Source organism: Taudactylus pleione, unplaced genomic scaffold, assembly GCF_031769625.1.
Source record: "Taudactylus pleione unplaced genomic scaffold, aTauple2 ptg000027l, whole genome shotgun sequence".
Taxonomy (NCBI): domain Eukaryota; kingdom Metazoa; phylum Chordata; class Amphibia; order Anura; family Myobatrachidae; genus Taudactylus; species Taudactylus pleione.
In genome coordinates, this window is record NW_028284429.1 from 2,530,509 (window position 1) to 2,545,110 (window position 14,602).

A 14,602-nucleotide genomic window follows, 5' to 3' on the forward strand; every position below is an offset into this window, starting at 1 on the left:
TTTGCTGTGTAGAATATTCAGTAATGCTATTATTTCATGTAAACACTCCTGCTTTGAGTTAACATATAAAAGTAAATCGCCCACATATCGTATAACGATTATGATTGCACTGGCAAGAAGCCAATCTTTTAACATTACGGCTTATAGCACCCCCTTGTGGAAGTTTAGTCTAAACATACTGCTTCTTTTGTTAGGGACTGAAAGCAGTAAAAACTATGAGATTGTTAGTATGCCATTTAGCAAGCTGTGCAGATTATGTACAATCGATGTATTACTTTGTAACCTTTTATTAATCTCTCATGATTCATTCTAAAAGTCCGACATCCACAAAGTTCTGCTGCTTGCCATTATGCTAGAGCAGAGAATGGGAAGTGAGAGACCGTGTGTCACAGTAACCCCTCGAAAGTAAAGTGAAATCACGATCCTATAGCAGTCATTCATTTAAATCCCCCCGTTTGTCAAACTAAAATAGCATTGGACAAAGAAGGGGGAAAATTACTGGGCTGCAGTCGGGAGGTGAAGCGAGTGTACAGTCAAAGTATACCAATGGTCAGTATGGATTACATAAATCCACGCAAAAGGGTAATTGTAACAGCATAAATACCATATAGTACAGAAAAATAGAAGTACGGGGTATAAGAAGCCTGATCCATCAACGAGTTTGCTGTATAGTACAGGTTGAGTCTCCCATATCCAAATATTCCGAAATACGGAATATTTTAGCATGACTGAGAAAGTGAAACCTTTGCTTTCTGATGGTTTAATGTACACAAACTTTGTTAAAAGCACAAAATTATTAATATACAGTATAAAATAACCTTCAGGCTCTGTGTATAATATGTATATGAAACATAAATGAATTTCATGTGTGTACACAAACTTTTTTTAATGCACACAATTATTAAAAATATTGTATAAAATGACTTGCAGGCTGTGTGTATAAGGTGTATATAACACATAAATGCATTCTGTGTTTAGATTTGGGTCCAATTCTCAAGATATCTCAGTATGGTATGCAAATATTCCAAAATACGGAATATTCCGATATCCAAAATACCCCTGGTCCCAAGCATTTTGGATATGGGAGACTCAACCTGTATTGGGTACAATTTTTGTGAATTTATGTTGTATTGTCCTTACTATATTTCGCCGTCTTCACAGGGACATTCTTTTCCCTAGCACTTTTCACTACCTTATCTTTTTCTCTCATCATTCTCAGTGTTTGTATGTTATGTTAGTCCGATTTTAGTTTGAACCTAATAAAAATTATATTTTACATGTACTATATGCTGATTAGCTATAAGAGTGCACCATTATAGAGTCTTGGATTGGGTCTTAGGACCCCTTTCCTTTCCCTCTTTCTTGTGCATTGTTTTACTCTGAGCTGCACCACCACAACTCCAATAATATATATATACCTATAGGAACACTGTGGAGGTAGCCCTCTTTTTCAAGTTTTGATTGATAAACGAAAGGTATATATCCTGTTATTTACCTCTCTCTAATCATATGGTGATATTGTTACTTGTGCGGTGAGCACCTTCCTTTTCCCCCTGTTTCTGTCCTTCATTTTGCTTATCCACATTATGTCAGGGCTTATATACCCACTATCATTAGTCTTGATCAGATTCTGCTGTTCAGTTCTGAACCAGTTACGGTCACATGGTATTTCAAAGTGTAAAACATTATAAAATTATAAAAACATGTGCAATTTGAATACATCTGCCTCGTGGTCTATTATAAATAAATACTTTTATATCTATGAAACAGATAGAGAGAATAAGTATAAATAATAATATATAAAAAGATTTTACTCACAGCCATCTCGGCGCTGGAACACCGGAAATTGCTACGAGCCTGATGTACTGCTCATGTCGAGGGGGCTTTTCAGCCAATGGGAGTAAGTATCTAGTTTGTCTGTTAAAGGGTCAGTCCTTAGTGTGCCATGGTTCATCAAGTGATGAGAAAGATAAAAAAGAGAGGAGATAGAAATGTTGTTTCAAGATTGCTAAGCAACCGTTGTGACACATCAGGTCATGTGAGCGCAACTTATATGAGCTCTGGTGGTTGCTACGCAACCAAATCTAATCAGTGGTTTTAAACAAAATTAGTTATTTGTAAGTGGCTATCCAGATATCGAGATGGCTGTGAGGAATCCACAAACTGGTCACAATATAAAAGGTAAAATGTGGGGAAGAACATAAATGTGAATATTCTAACTAATCAGATGTGTGATACACACCAAGGGGGTTATGAAAATGTACAATCACTTACATTCCATTTGGAATGTTACTAAATGGAAACATTTATAAATAAATATCAGACAACATATATAAAAAATAATGATAATAATAAGAAAAAAAAAAATATAATAATGAAAATTAGAAAACAAATAATAAAATTTGTAACTATATATATATATATATATATATATAAAAACATGTACAGTTGGTATCTAATATCATAAACAAAAGATCATATAGAGGGTAAGTAGAGGACTGTAGGAGGTAGTGTAACATTTGTTATATATAATATGCAAACATTATATTGATATTGATTTGTCACTTGCTGGGATAGCCATCAGGAAAAGGTATCAGGATATTCTTAAAGATCAGTGGTACATATTAATAACAGTAGGAATGGTTATAATTTGTACCCATCTCTATTCTAACCTTGACCATATCTGATTCTTCATAGATGTATTGAGGAAACTATGGATGGATGTGGTGAGGATGAAGTGGAGGTAGTAGGTAGGAGAAAGAAAGGAAAGTTGATAGATGGAGTCTAGTACTGCATTGAATAATGTCTCTGGAGGAATGGGCAAAGGTGGTGGGAAGTTTGAGGACAGCCAAGGTGAATGGCGGGGCTGGATAGCCCCTGGAATTCACTATGGTGGTATGTCTAGATCCTACCTGATAGCATTTAGTTCAACTGCCTCATTCAAACCATCTGGATATATGGTATTGAGTTCATACATCCAGTATAGTTCTTGTTGGCAGAGTTGTTGCTATCTGTCTCTGCCTCTGTTGGTAATCTGGATGTGTTCGACCCCTATAATTTTGAGAGTTGATGGGTTGCTCTGATGCATGTCAAGGAAATGCCTAGAGATACTGTGATTCATGACTTTATTATTGATATTTCTCCTATGTTCTAGGATCCTCTTTTTTAGTGAATGTGTGGTTCTGTCCACATAAAAACATGGACAACCGCAGGAGAGTAGATAAATCACAAACTTGGTTTCGCAGTTTATAAATTGTTTGATCTCAAATTCTGTGTCTATATCTGATGTTTTGAAGGTCTTTTTACCATGTTGTACATGGTTACATGTGATGCATTGTGTTTTATCGTATTTATAAAAGCCCTTTGGAGGTGATGGTAACCAAAGATTATCTATGGTCTTCTCTGGTTGATATGTCTTTATGTGGCTGGGAGCCAGGATGTTCCTCAAGTTGGTGTTCTTTTTATAGATTTGTTGGTTCTGATGGTATACAATATCGTAATGAAGGATCACTTTTAAGAATGGTGTAGTTTTTCTTAATTATATTTTTAATATCACCTGAACAGTTGTTATATTTAGATATAAATAATAAAGAGTCCTCCTCTGAGGGTTGGTGTTTCTTATTTTTATGTATATTTCCTTTATCTTTGAAGATGAGGTCTTTTTGATCTAGTTTATTGGTATGATCTATCTCTAAAGTTGTTAATAGTGTCTTCAGCTTGTCTCTGGAAAATCTCCTGTGTTGAGCAGTTTCTTCAGATACTATAAAGTTGGCCCTTTGGGATATTGGTTTTCCAAGGTTTGTGGTGGCTACTTTTAAAGTGCAAGGTTTTTGAAAATTGGATGTTATTATTTTATTATCAACTACCTGTAAAGTGACATCTAAAAAGTTGATCGTTCAGGGGTTGTAGGTATGTGTAAAGTGCAAATTATAATTGTTATTATTTAAATATTTCACAAATGAGATGGCAGTTTCTAGGGTTCCGTTCCAAATGATAAAGAGGTCATCAATATAGCGGCCGTAGAGCACCAGGTTCACCGCATAGTGCCCCCCTCCACATGGTGAGTCTCAAAGTCTCCCATGTAGCGATTAGCATAACTAGGGGCGAACCTGGTGCCCATTGCCGTCCCCATAATTTGTAAACAAAAATATCCTGAAATAAAAAATAATTATGTTCTAAGAAAAATTTGATGGCCTCAATTATGAAATATCTATGAGGTTGATTGAGATATCCATCTAAATTCAGTCTGGAGCGTATTACTCTTAGACCTAAATCATGGGGAATGTTAGTATATAGTGCTGTGACATCTAGTGTTAAGAATGCGTAAGTGTCTTGCCAAATTAAACCATGAATTTTCTCTAAAAAGTCGGTGTGTCTTTAATGTGTGACTTTAAAGAAAACACCATTATTTGCAGTAACTTGCAATGGCTTTGTCTTTTGTAAATACTGTATTGGACCATCCAGGCCAGTGGCCGGGACTACAGAGGAGGTCAAATGTTCTGGTGAGATTAATTTGAACTGAATAACATTTTAGCAGCCCCAGATGGATACAATATATTGTGTGACAGTAGGACTAGTTATATTGGGAGGTCTGTGACTCTGGGGCTATCTTCCTATGCTTGTTTGTCTGTGTTCTGTTCTGTTCTGGGTTCACTGAGACAAGGGCAATCCTTTTCTATACATTCTCACATCTCCAGTATTTTGTAAATTAACCTCGTAATCCCCATGTTACCTTCACAATAATTCACAATAATCGTTACATTCCAACACTTGTTGTAAATACTTCAATGTTACAGTCTAACTTACTCATTGTAGGTAATATATATGTAAGTAGCAATAACTTAATAAGTCCTTGTACATGATAAGGAAGAGGTGGACAGAATTACTTACACTGTCCCTGTAATACCACAACCATACATTTATACATATTTATGTAGTATCAATAAAACAAAGGCCAATAGCAAAAAATAAAAAAAACACTTTTGCAACAAGACAAAGGCTCATACTTACAAAGTAAGGCAGATCAACTCTCAAAATAAAACTGCCTGTTTAGCATTTGCTATGATATTCACTGAGCCTCTTGTGAACAATTATGCCATACTTTCAAATGCTTGAATATTTCACTATCATCACATTTAGATTTATGCATCTTCTTAAGCCTATTAATTCTTGTTCATAATTTCTTTTTACATTTAAAATCATAAACAATTTAGCTCTCTCCACAATTTAATTGAGGATGTTCACATTTCCATGTATTTGTCTTACAGGAATCTATGTATTTCTTATCCTCATCCTAACTTCTGGTATCTCTTCTGGGTTCAGTATATAATACCTTCAGTCTACAAACTACAATTTACAGTACCACAGTTCTAAATCATCACATGCTTGACAGTCTATATTGGGACATAGCTACTTATTTTGTAACAATATTCTTTACTGAACAATTTGGACCTACTGTCCTTATAGGCGTTTCTTCAAAATAATTGTAAAAGTACATAGAATTAACTTCTTTTTCCCTTTCTTGTGACTCTTTCTCTAACACTTTTATCCAATTTAAAAGTTTGCCCTCAAGTTTGTTACTCTTTATGCAGGGGCCATATGACTTACGTATCTGTTGTAAATTAATCGGATCAAGTGTGTCATTTCCATTCCTTCTGTCGCCCCAGGACCTAAAACTATATGTATAATATCTATGGGGGTCTGACAGCTGGACAGATGTTTGTTGTCTGCATTACCTATTTCTGTGGGTTCACCAAAACCCTATTCCATGGGTTCATCAAAACCCTATACTTTTGGTTTATCAAAACCCTATACTGTGGAATTATCAAACCCTATACTGTGAGGCAGCTCCTATTTAGAGGAAGAAGCCAGACAGATTTCTTTGTATCCTTTCTGTTACTAAAGTGGGTCTACTTAGTAGTTCTGGGCACACTATAACCGTACCTTTGGGATATAGATTGCCTGGTAAAGTAGTTACAAACAAATCCCAAAATTCTCCTACTATGGTCTGGAGATAATCTCCATCAATATGGCAACCTACCAACAAACAAAAGTTTCTTCTATGTCTATTCACTCTGGAAGTATAAAGATCACAAGATGTATCAAGGGACAATACTTATGCTAATCAGGGAAACAAATTATCAGACTGTTAAACACAATAACACATTTGCATTTCTCATATTTAAATCTATAAGGATTATAGTCTGTATACATTTTTAAAGATTCATTAGACATGTCAATTCATAAAATGAAACCAAAACAAAAAAAACAATAGTCTGAGAAACACATATATCCATACCTGAATCCCTAGGCAAACACAGGAGTTCCCCAAAACAGCACAGTCTAACTTGAGCAGAAAACTACTGATCCCGGGGTTAAAGTTAGAATCCACTGTCCTGGTCACTCCCGACGTGTCCGCCCTCGGATCAGCATAGGACATCTCGGTATGGGAACCTCCAAGTTTGACAGATCAATTAATAAATCTTCTATGGTTAATCACTGACCAAAGCTCATTTATTGTATGTCAGAGTATGTATGTTGCAGAGTAATCTGGAGAGGTGAATCAACACACAACCACCAGCCTTGTGCATTAAGATTCCTCTGACTATAATTACGTGTCATAAAATAATATAAAGCACAGTGTTCTCACATTGCAACATATTAGTATTTTTATACTACATCTTAATACAACAGTCATTGTTAGTATTCATTACATTATTATCTATACACAAGGGAGTGAACTGTTAGGGAGTTTAGAATACACGGTCTATTCATATACTATCTTGAAATAAGAACATCTGCACATTCCAAAATTACAGAAACTTGAAGGTTATCAAAAATCATTCTCTGTAATATTATGCATTAACGTTATGAATAACTTTACAGGCACAGATCATCCATCTTGTGACAAAATGGAGTCTATATGTCAATAGCTTAATATCAGATTTATTAGTAGTAAGAACAAACAGGATGACAGCTGAGGGATAGTATTAGTACTAGGGACATTGATGATGCTGGAATTAGAATTAGTAGTAGTGCCAGAGACACAGATAACAGATGTAGTGTAGTAGTAGGGATATACATGACAGCCAGTAAAGGTGGTGGGAGCAGGGCCGATGCAAGGTGTCTGGGCACCCTAGGAAACATTTCACTCACCACCCCTGCACCCTTCAATACTTACTATGCCAAATATTAGTGATGGTAATTTATAACACAGAGCCCCAAATTCATACTGTGCCTCATAACTGTGCCCCCAATTCATAATGTTATGTACCACAATTCATTATATGCCACACGTCTGTATCCCTAATTCATAATTATGCTACATATCAATGCCTCCAAAACATAATATGCCACCCATTTACACCCCCAATACATAATATGCCACACATTTGTGCCCCCAATACATGTGCCACACAACTTTGCAAGAAAGTGATTGTATGCCACATAGCCATGAATTATGCCACACACCCTAAATTCTTTATATGCCAAATAGCTGTGCATCCAGTACATTATGCCAACCATCCATTCCACAATATATTTATGCCACACATCTGTGCTCCAATATATGCCAGTACCCATTACCCTCCACATACACACACTCCCCCTGCCATCACTCATTAAACACACACACACTAACCCTGTCAGCACTCAATAAAACCACCCCCAGACACACTAAACCTACATGTCTGGGACTGAAAGAGACATCCTTTTTTGTGTGGACTCAACGGCGCCCTCCAGTGGCCGGTTCCCCTAGACAGCCACCTAATGGTAGCACTGGCTCTGGGTGGGAGTGATAATAGTAGTGGGGACTGGGTGTGGGTAGTAGTGACACATGGCAGCTGGGGGAGGAGGTGGGGGTGATAGTAGTAGTAGTAGTGACTGGGTGTGAGTAGTAGTGACACATGGAAGTTTGGGGAGATGGTGGGGGTGATAGTAGTAGTAGGGACTGGGTGTGGGTAATTGTAGTGATGGAATGTAGTCGGCATCCTGGCATTCGGGATGCCGATGGTCAAAATACCGGTGCCAGAATCCCGACAACAAAATCCTGAAGGTAAGTATCAGGGGTTAGGGGGTGGTTAGATTTAGTATAGGGGTTAGGTACTAGGGGGAGGGTTAGGGTTAGGCACTAAGGGGGATGGCTAGGTTTTGGGTGCAGAGAGGAAGAGGTTAGGTTTAGGCACTAGGGAGGGAGGATATGGTTAGGCATTGGGAAGGGAGGGTTAGTATTAGGCTATCTTACCTAGTGCTGTCGGGACTCTGAATGATGGGATGCCATTGTCAGTACTCTCACCAGCAGCATCTTGACTACTGGGATTCCATACCCAACCCATAGTGACACATGGCAACATGGGGAGGTGGTGGGGGTGATAATAGTAGTAGGAACACATGGCAGCAGTGGGATGAGGTGGGGGTGATAGTAGTAGTAGGGACATTGAGGGTAATTGCAGTGACACATGGCAGCAGTGGGATGAGGTGAGGGTGATAGTAGTAGTAGGGACATTGTGTGGGTAATTGTAGTGACACATGGCAGCAGTGGGATGAGGTGATGGTGATAGTAGTAGTAGGGCATGGTATGGGTAATTGTAGTGACACATGGCAGCAGTGGGATGAGGTGGGGGTGATAGTAGTAGTAGGGACATGGTGTGGGTAATTGTAGTGACACATGGCAGCAGTGGGATGAGGTGGGGGTGATAGTAGTAGTAGGGACATGGTGTGGGTAATTGTAGTGACACATGGCAGCAGTGGGATGAGGTGGGGGTGATAGTAGTAGTAGGGACATGGTGTGGGTAATTGTAGTGACACATGGCAGCAGTGGGATGAGGTGAGGGCGATAGTAGTAGTAAGGACTTGGTGTGGGTAATTGTAGTGACACATGGCAGCAGTGGGATGAGGTGGGGGTGATAGTAGTAGTAGGGACATGGTGTGGGTAATTGTAGTGACACATGGCAGCAGTGGGATGAGGTGAGGGCGATAGTAGTAGTAAGGACTTGGTGTGGGTAATTGTAGTGACACATGGCAGCAGTGGGATGAGGTGGGGGTGATAGTAGTAGTAGGGACATGGTGTGGGTAATTGTAGTGACACATGGCAGCAGTGGGATGAGGTGGGAGTGATAGTAGTAGTAGGGACTTGGTGTGGATAATTGTAGTGACACATGGCAGCAGTGGGATGAGGTGGGGGTGATAGTAGTAGTAGGGACTTGGTGTGGGTAATTGTAGTGACACATGGCAGCAGTGGGATGAGGTGGGGGTGATAGTAGTAGTAGGGACTTGGTGTGGGTAATTGTAGTGACACATGGCAGCAGTGGGATGAGGTGGGGGTGATAGTAGTAGTAGGGACATGGTGTGGGTAATTGTAGTGACAGATGGCAGCAGTGGGATGAGGTGATGGTGATAGTAGTAGTAGGGCATGGTGTGGGTAATTGTAGTGACACATGGCAGCAGTGGGATGAGGTGGGAGTGATAGTAGTAGTAGGTACTTGGTGTGGGTAATTGTAGTGACACATGGCAGCAGTGGGATGAGGTGGGGGTGATAGTAGTAGTAGGGACATGGTGTGGGTAATTGTAGTGACACATGGCAGCAGTGGGATGAGGTGGGGGTGATAGTAGTAGTAGGGACATGGTGTGGGTAATTGTAGTGACACATGGCAGCAGTGGGATGAGGTGAGGGCGATAGTAGTAGTAAGGACTTGGTGTGGGTAATTGTAGTGACACATGGCAGCAGTGGGATGAGGTGGGGGTGATAGTAGTAGTAGGGACATGGTGTGGGTAATTGTAGTGACACATGGCAGCAGTGGGATGAGGTGGGAGTGATAGTAGTAGTAGGGACTTGGTGTGGGTAATTGTAGTGACACATGGCAGCAGTGGGATGAGGTGGGGGTGATAGTAGTAGTAGGGACTTGGTGTGGGTAATTGTAGTGACACATGGCAGCAGTGGGATGAGGTGGGGGTGATAGTAGTAGTAGGGACATGGTGTGGGTAATTGTAGTGACACATGGCAGCAGTGGGATGAAGTGGGGGTGGTAGTAGTAGGGACATTGTGTGGGTGATTGTAGTGACAGATGGCAGCAGTGGGATGAGGTGATGGTGATAGTAGTAGTAGGGCATGGTGTGGGTAATTGTAGTGACACATGGCAGCAGTGGGATGAGGTGGGGGTGATAGTAGTAGTAGGGACTTGGTGTGGGTAATTGTAGTGACACATGGCAGCAGTGGGATGAGGTGGAGGTGATAGTAGTAGTAGGGACATTGTGTGGGTAATTGTAGTGACACATGGCAGCAGTGGGATGAGGTGATGGTGATAGTAGTAGTAGGGCATGGTGTGGGTAATTGTAGTGACACATGGCAGCAGTGGGATGAGGTGGGGGTGATAGTAGTAGTAGGGACTTGGTGTGGGTAATTGTAGTGACACATGGCAGCAGTGGGATGAGGTGGGGGTGATAGTAGTAGTAAGGACATTGTGGGTAATTGTAGTGACACATGGCAGCAGTGGGATGAGGTGAGGGTGATAGTAGTAGTAGGGACATTGTGGGTAATTGTAGTGACACATGGCAGCTGGGGATGAGGTGGGGGTTATAGTAGTAGGGACATGGTGTGGTTAATTGTAGTGACACATGGCAGCAGTGGGATGAGGTGGGGGTGATAGTAGTAGTAAGGACTTGGTGTGGGTAATTGTAGTGACACATGGCAGCAGTGGGATGAGGTGAGGGTGATAGTAGTAGTAGGGACTTGGTGTGGGTAATTGTAGTGACACATGGCAGCTGGGAATAAAGTGGGGGTGATAGTAGTAATAGGTACTGGGTGGTAGTAATTGCAGTGACACATGGCAGCTTGGGAGGAAGTGGGGGTGATAGTAGTAGTAGGAACATGGTGTGGGTAATTGTAGTGACACATGGCAGCTGGGGGAGGTGGCAGGGTAATAATAGTAGCAGGGACTTGGGGCCTGATTCAAAGTTGGGAATAGAGTGAGATATCTCTCTCAACTGTGAACCTGAACAAACCATATTGCAATGCAAGGGGTGTAAATACATAAAAAAAAATTACATGTAGGGTAAATACTGGCTGATTTTGCATGTAGTCCACAAATACTGCACAGCTTTATTATTACTCTACAATTTAGATGTCAGTTTGGAAACACTCCTCCCAAATCTAAATCTCTCTGCACATTTTAAATATGCCCCACCTGCAGTGCAGCATGGTGTCACCAAGATGATCAGTTGAGAGAGATATCTCACTCTATTCCCAAGTCTGAATCAGGCCCTTGGTGTGGGTAATTGTAGTGACACATGGCAGCTGGGGGAGGTGGCGGGGTAATAATAGTAGCAGGGACTTGGTGTGGGTAATTGTAGTGACACATGGCAGCTGGGAGAAGAGGATGACAGCCAGGTGCCCCCCCTTCTGAATCCACAAATGCCCATTACACCCATAAATACTGGCTGGCTACTGAGCAGCTTCCCTGCATTCTCCCTGTTTGCGAGAGCTCATGGCAGGAGCAAGGGGCAGTCGTGTATTCAACAGCGTTTGTCATGTACTGTAGTTTGCATACTGTCCCTTGCTCCCAGTGTAGGTTCTCACAGACAGGGAGAGACTAACCTGACACTGCAGAGGGTGAGGCAATGTCATCATCAAACCTCAGAAGCGGCAGACTCCTGAGAGTTTTAAAAATTTTTACAGCACTGGCCCCCACCCTCCGTGGCCACTGGCATCCCACCACCACAATTGCCTGGTACCGTCATCCAAGGCACTAGCCCCCAGTATAGAGCTTACCTTTTACTGGCTAAAAGTCCATATCTCATCTTCTGGTCCAACTGGTGAGCTCACTGTCAGCTGCTCTCTGTTATGGATGTGCTGTAATATCAATTTATGATGAGGAGCAGAGACTGCGGACCACATAGTGTATATAGAGGTGGAAGCTGTGACAATGCAAGGCTGGAGCTCTCCCTCCTTTTGAATATGATGAAGCTTGGACAGAGCAGCACTGTGCCTGACAGCCAGGAGACAGGCAGAGGAACCTTCCCGGCTGTCAGGTATCTGCATACAGAGTGGAGAGGTGGCCTTAGTGCTGCAGAAATATACCGACCTGGGGATCAAATGGCATCCTGCCCCCCGGCCCAGCCTGCCTCTGCCGGCCATGTCCCTCGGGCTGACAGGTGACTCAGGCTGAATATCGGCGACCCAATCCATGCATGACTGGGTGCAGGGGTAGCGATGGACCCTCAAGGCAGCCCGGACACCATAGAAGCCGCACCCCATGAACCAACGGTAGTTATGCCAATGCTTAACTGCATATGTATTGTGTTATGTGGAATTTATTATTAAAGGTACTGTATTTTACTATTCTACATTGTTTCCTTCCATTCCATATATGGCATCTTTGTAGGGGATACTATCCGTCTGACTATGGGAAAAGACTACAAGTGCAATTGTTTGCTTACATTCTAGTAAGTAGGATACCAAAAGGTGCATCTCAAAGTGAATTTCCATATCATATATAGGTCAGTATGGGGAATGGAGATCTTCTGGAATCACATTTACATGTACACTATATTGTATATATTTTCAATTTTTGGGGGCATATGGTGGAAACCTTGTAGAGATAGAAGCTCTTATATGAAAGATTTTCCAGTTGATCCACATACAGTATTTAAAAAAGGTGCCTGGGTGAGAACTTTCTGCCTTTTTTTTTCTTGATGCAATTTGTATTTGGTGAAAAGTGAAACACTTTGGGGCATATTCAATTGTGTGCGAGAATAGCAAAAAATCTGCACCTGCAAGGTTTTTCCTGCAGGTGCAGGTTTTTGCTATTCTATTAGGTGCAGGTTTTTTGCTATTCTATTAGGTGCGGGTTTTTTGCTATTCTATTAGGTGCGGGTTTTTTGCTATTCTATTAGGTGCGGGTTTTTTAAAAAACACAAACCGGGAGGTTTTTTTTCACGCATCTCCTGAGCAAGTGTGATTTCTCCTAAAATCGATGATTTTAGGAAAAATTACCAGGACTTGCTCTGACACCCCTGTGGTACCCTCCCTGAGGACTAATTAAGCAATTGGAAGTATCCAATTAGCTTAATTATTCCTTAATTACTCACCTTCCGAAGCGCTGTCTTCTGCATCTCCTTCTGCATCCAGCGTCGGGAGACGACTCTTCTGTAGCAGGGTGAGTATGTCAGTGTGTGTGCTGTATGTAAGTGTGTATGAGTGAGTGAGTGTGTGTGTGTGCATGAGTGTGTGTGACCCCCCCAGTGCAGTGTGTGTGGCCCCCCCGGAAATGGTGCTCCCAGCAGCCCTTGCTCCTCCCATCAGCCCCCGGGACTCCCAGCAGAGAGGGGCTCTAGTAAGAAGAGAGGGGAAGCCACTGGGAGCCACGGAGACCCCCTACCAGGTAGGTGTTTTTATTTTCATTTTACGCGGCGCAGGGTTTACAGAGCTGAAAACCCCGCGACCACTATTTTTGTAATTGAATACCACGGGTAGCTGGAGCGCGCATACCCGCGGTATTCCGGAATTGGGCGTGAGGTGCGCAAGGTGTTTAACTCGCTAAACCTTGCACCCAATTGTATATGCCCCACTGAGTGAGTTATATCCAGACTGCCTAGGCAGTCTATATCCATGTCTCACACTATGCCCTGTCTATATAGATATATAGGGTTTATTGTATTTTATTTATAGATAAGTGAATGAGAGAAACTGGCACAGACAAGAGGATGTTGCTCACACAGGGGGAGTGGAGAGGCTGGCACAAATGGGAAGGAGATGCATCAGCAGAGATGGAGAAGTTGGTGCAAAGACCAGTATAGACAGGAGAAGGGGACAGAGACTGGCGCACACAAGGGCAGGGAGACTGTGCAGACTGGGGACAGGCAGAGAGGCTGGTGCAGACAGGAGAAGGGCAGACAGAAGAACGGCAGAGAGGCTGGTGCAGACAGGAAAAGGGCATAGAGACTGGCACAGACAGGAAATGGGCAGAGAGGCTGGTGCAGACGGGAAGGGCAGAGAGGCTGGTGCAGACAGGAGAAGGGCAGACAGAAGAACGGCAGAGAGGCTGGTGCAGACAGGAAAAGGGCAGAGAGGCTGGTGCAGACAGGAAAAGGGCAGAGAGGCTGGTGCAGACAGGAAGGGCAGAGAGGCTGTGCAGACAGGAGTAGGGCAGACAGGCTGGTGCAGACAGAAGGGCAGAGAGGCTGGTGCAGACGGGAAGGGCAGAGAGGCTGTGCAGACAGAAGGGCAGAGAGGCTGGTGCAGACGGGAAGGGCAGAGAGGCTGGTGCAGACGGGAAGGGCAGAGAGGCTGTGCAGACAGGAGTAGGGCAGAGAGACTGGCACAGACAGGAAATGGGCAGAGAGGCTGGTGCATACATGAAAAGGGCAGAGAGGCTGGTGCAGACAGAAGGGCAGAGAGGCTGGTGCAGACAGAAGGGCAGAGAGGCTGGTGCAGACGGGAAGGGCAGAGAGGCTGGTGCAGACAGGAGAAGGGCATAGAGACTGGCACAGACAGGAAATGGGCAGAGAGGCTGGTGCATACATGAAAAGGGCAGAGAGGCTGGTGCAGACATGAAAAGGGCAGAGAGGCTGGTGCAGACAGGAAAAGGGCAGAGAGGCTGGTGCAGAC

General features: G+C 42.6%; 1 protein-coding gene across 1 annotated transcript in view; it reads left to right on the forward strand.

Moving 5' to 3' along the window:
- The window catches only part of LOC148539145 (receptor-type tyrosine-protein phosphatase eta-like), a 168,045-nt gene that overhangs the window by 66,526 nt on the left and 86,917 nt on the right, over positions 1–14,602 (forward strand). The gene's annotated exons all lie outside the window — the stretch shown is intronic.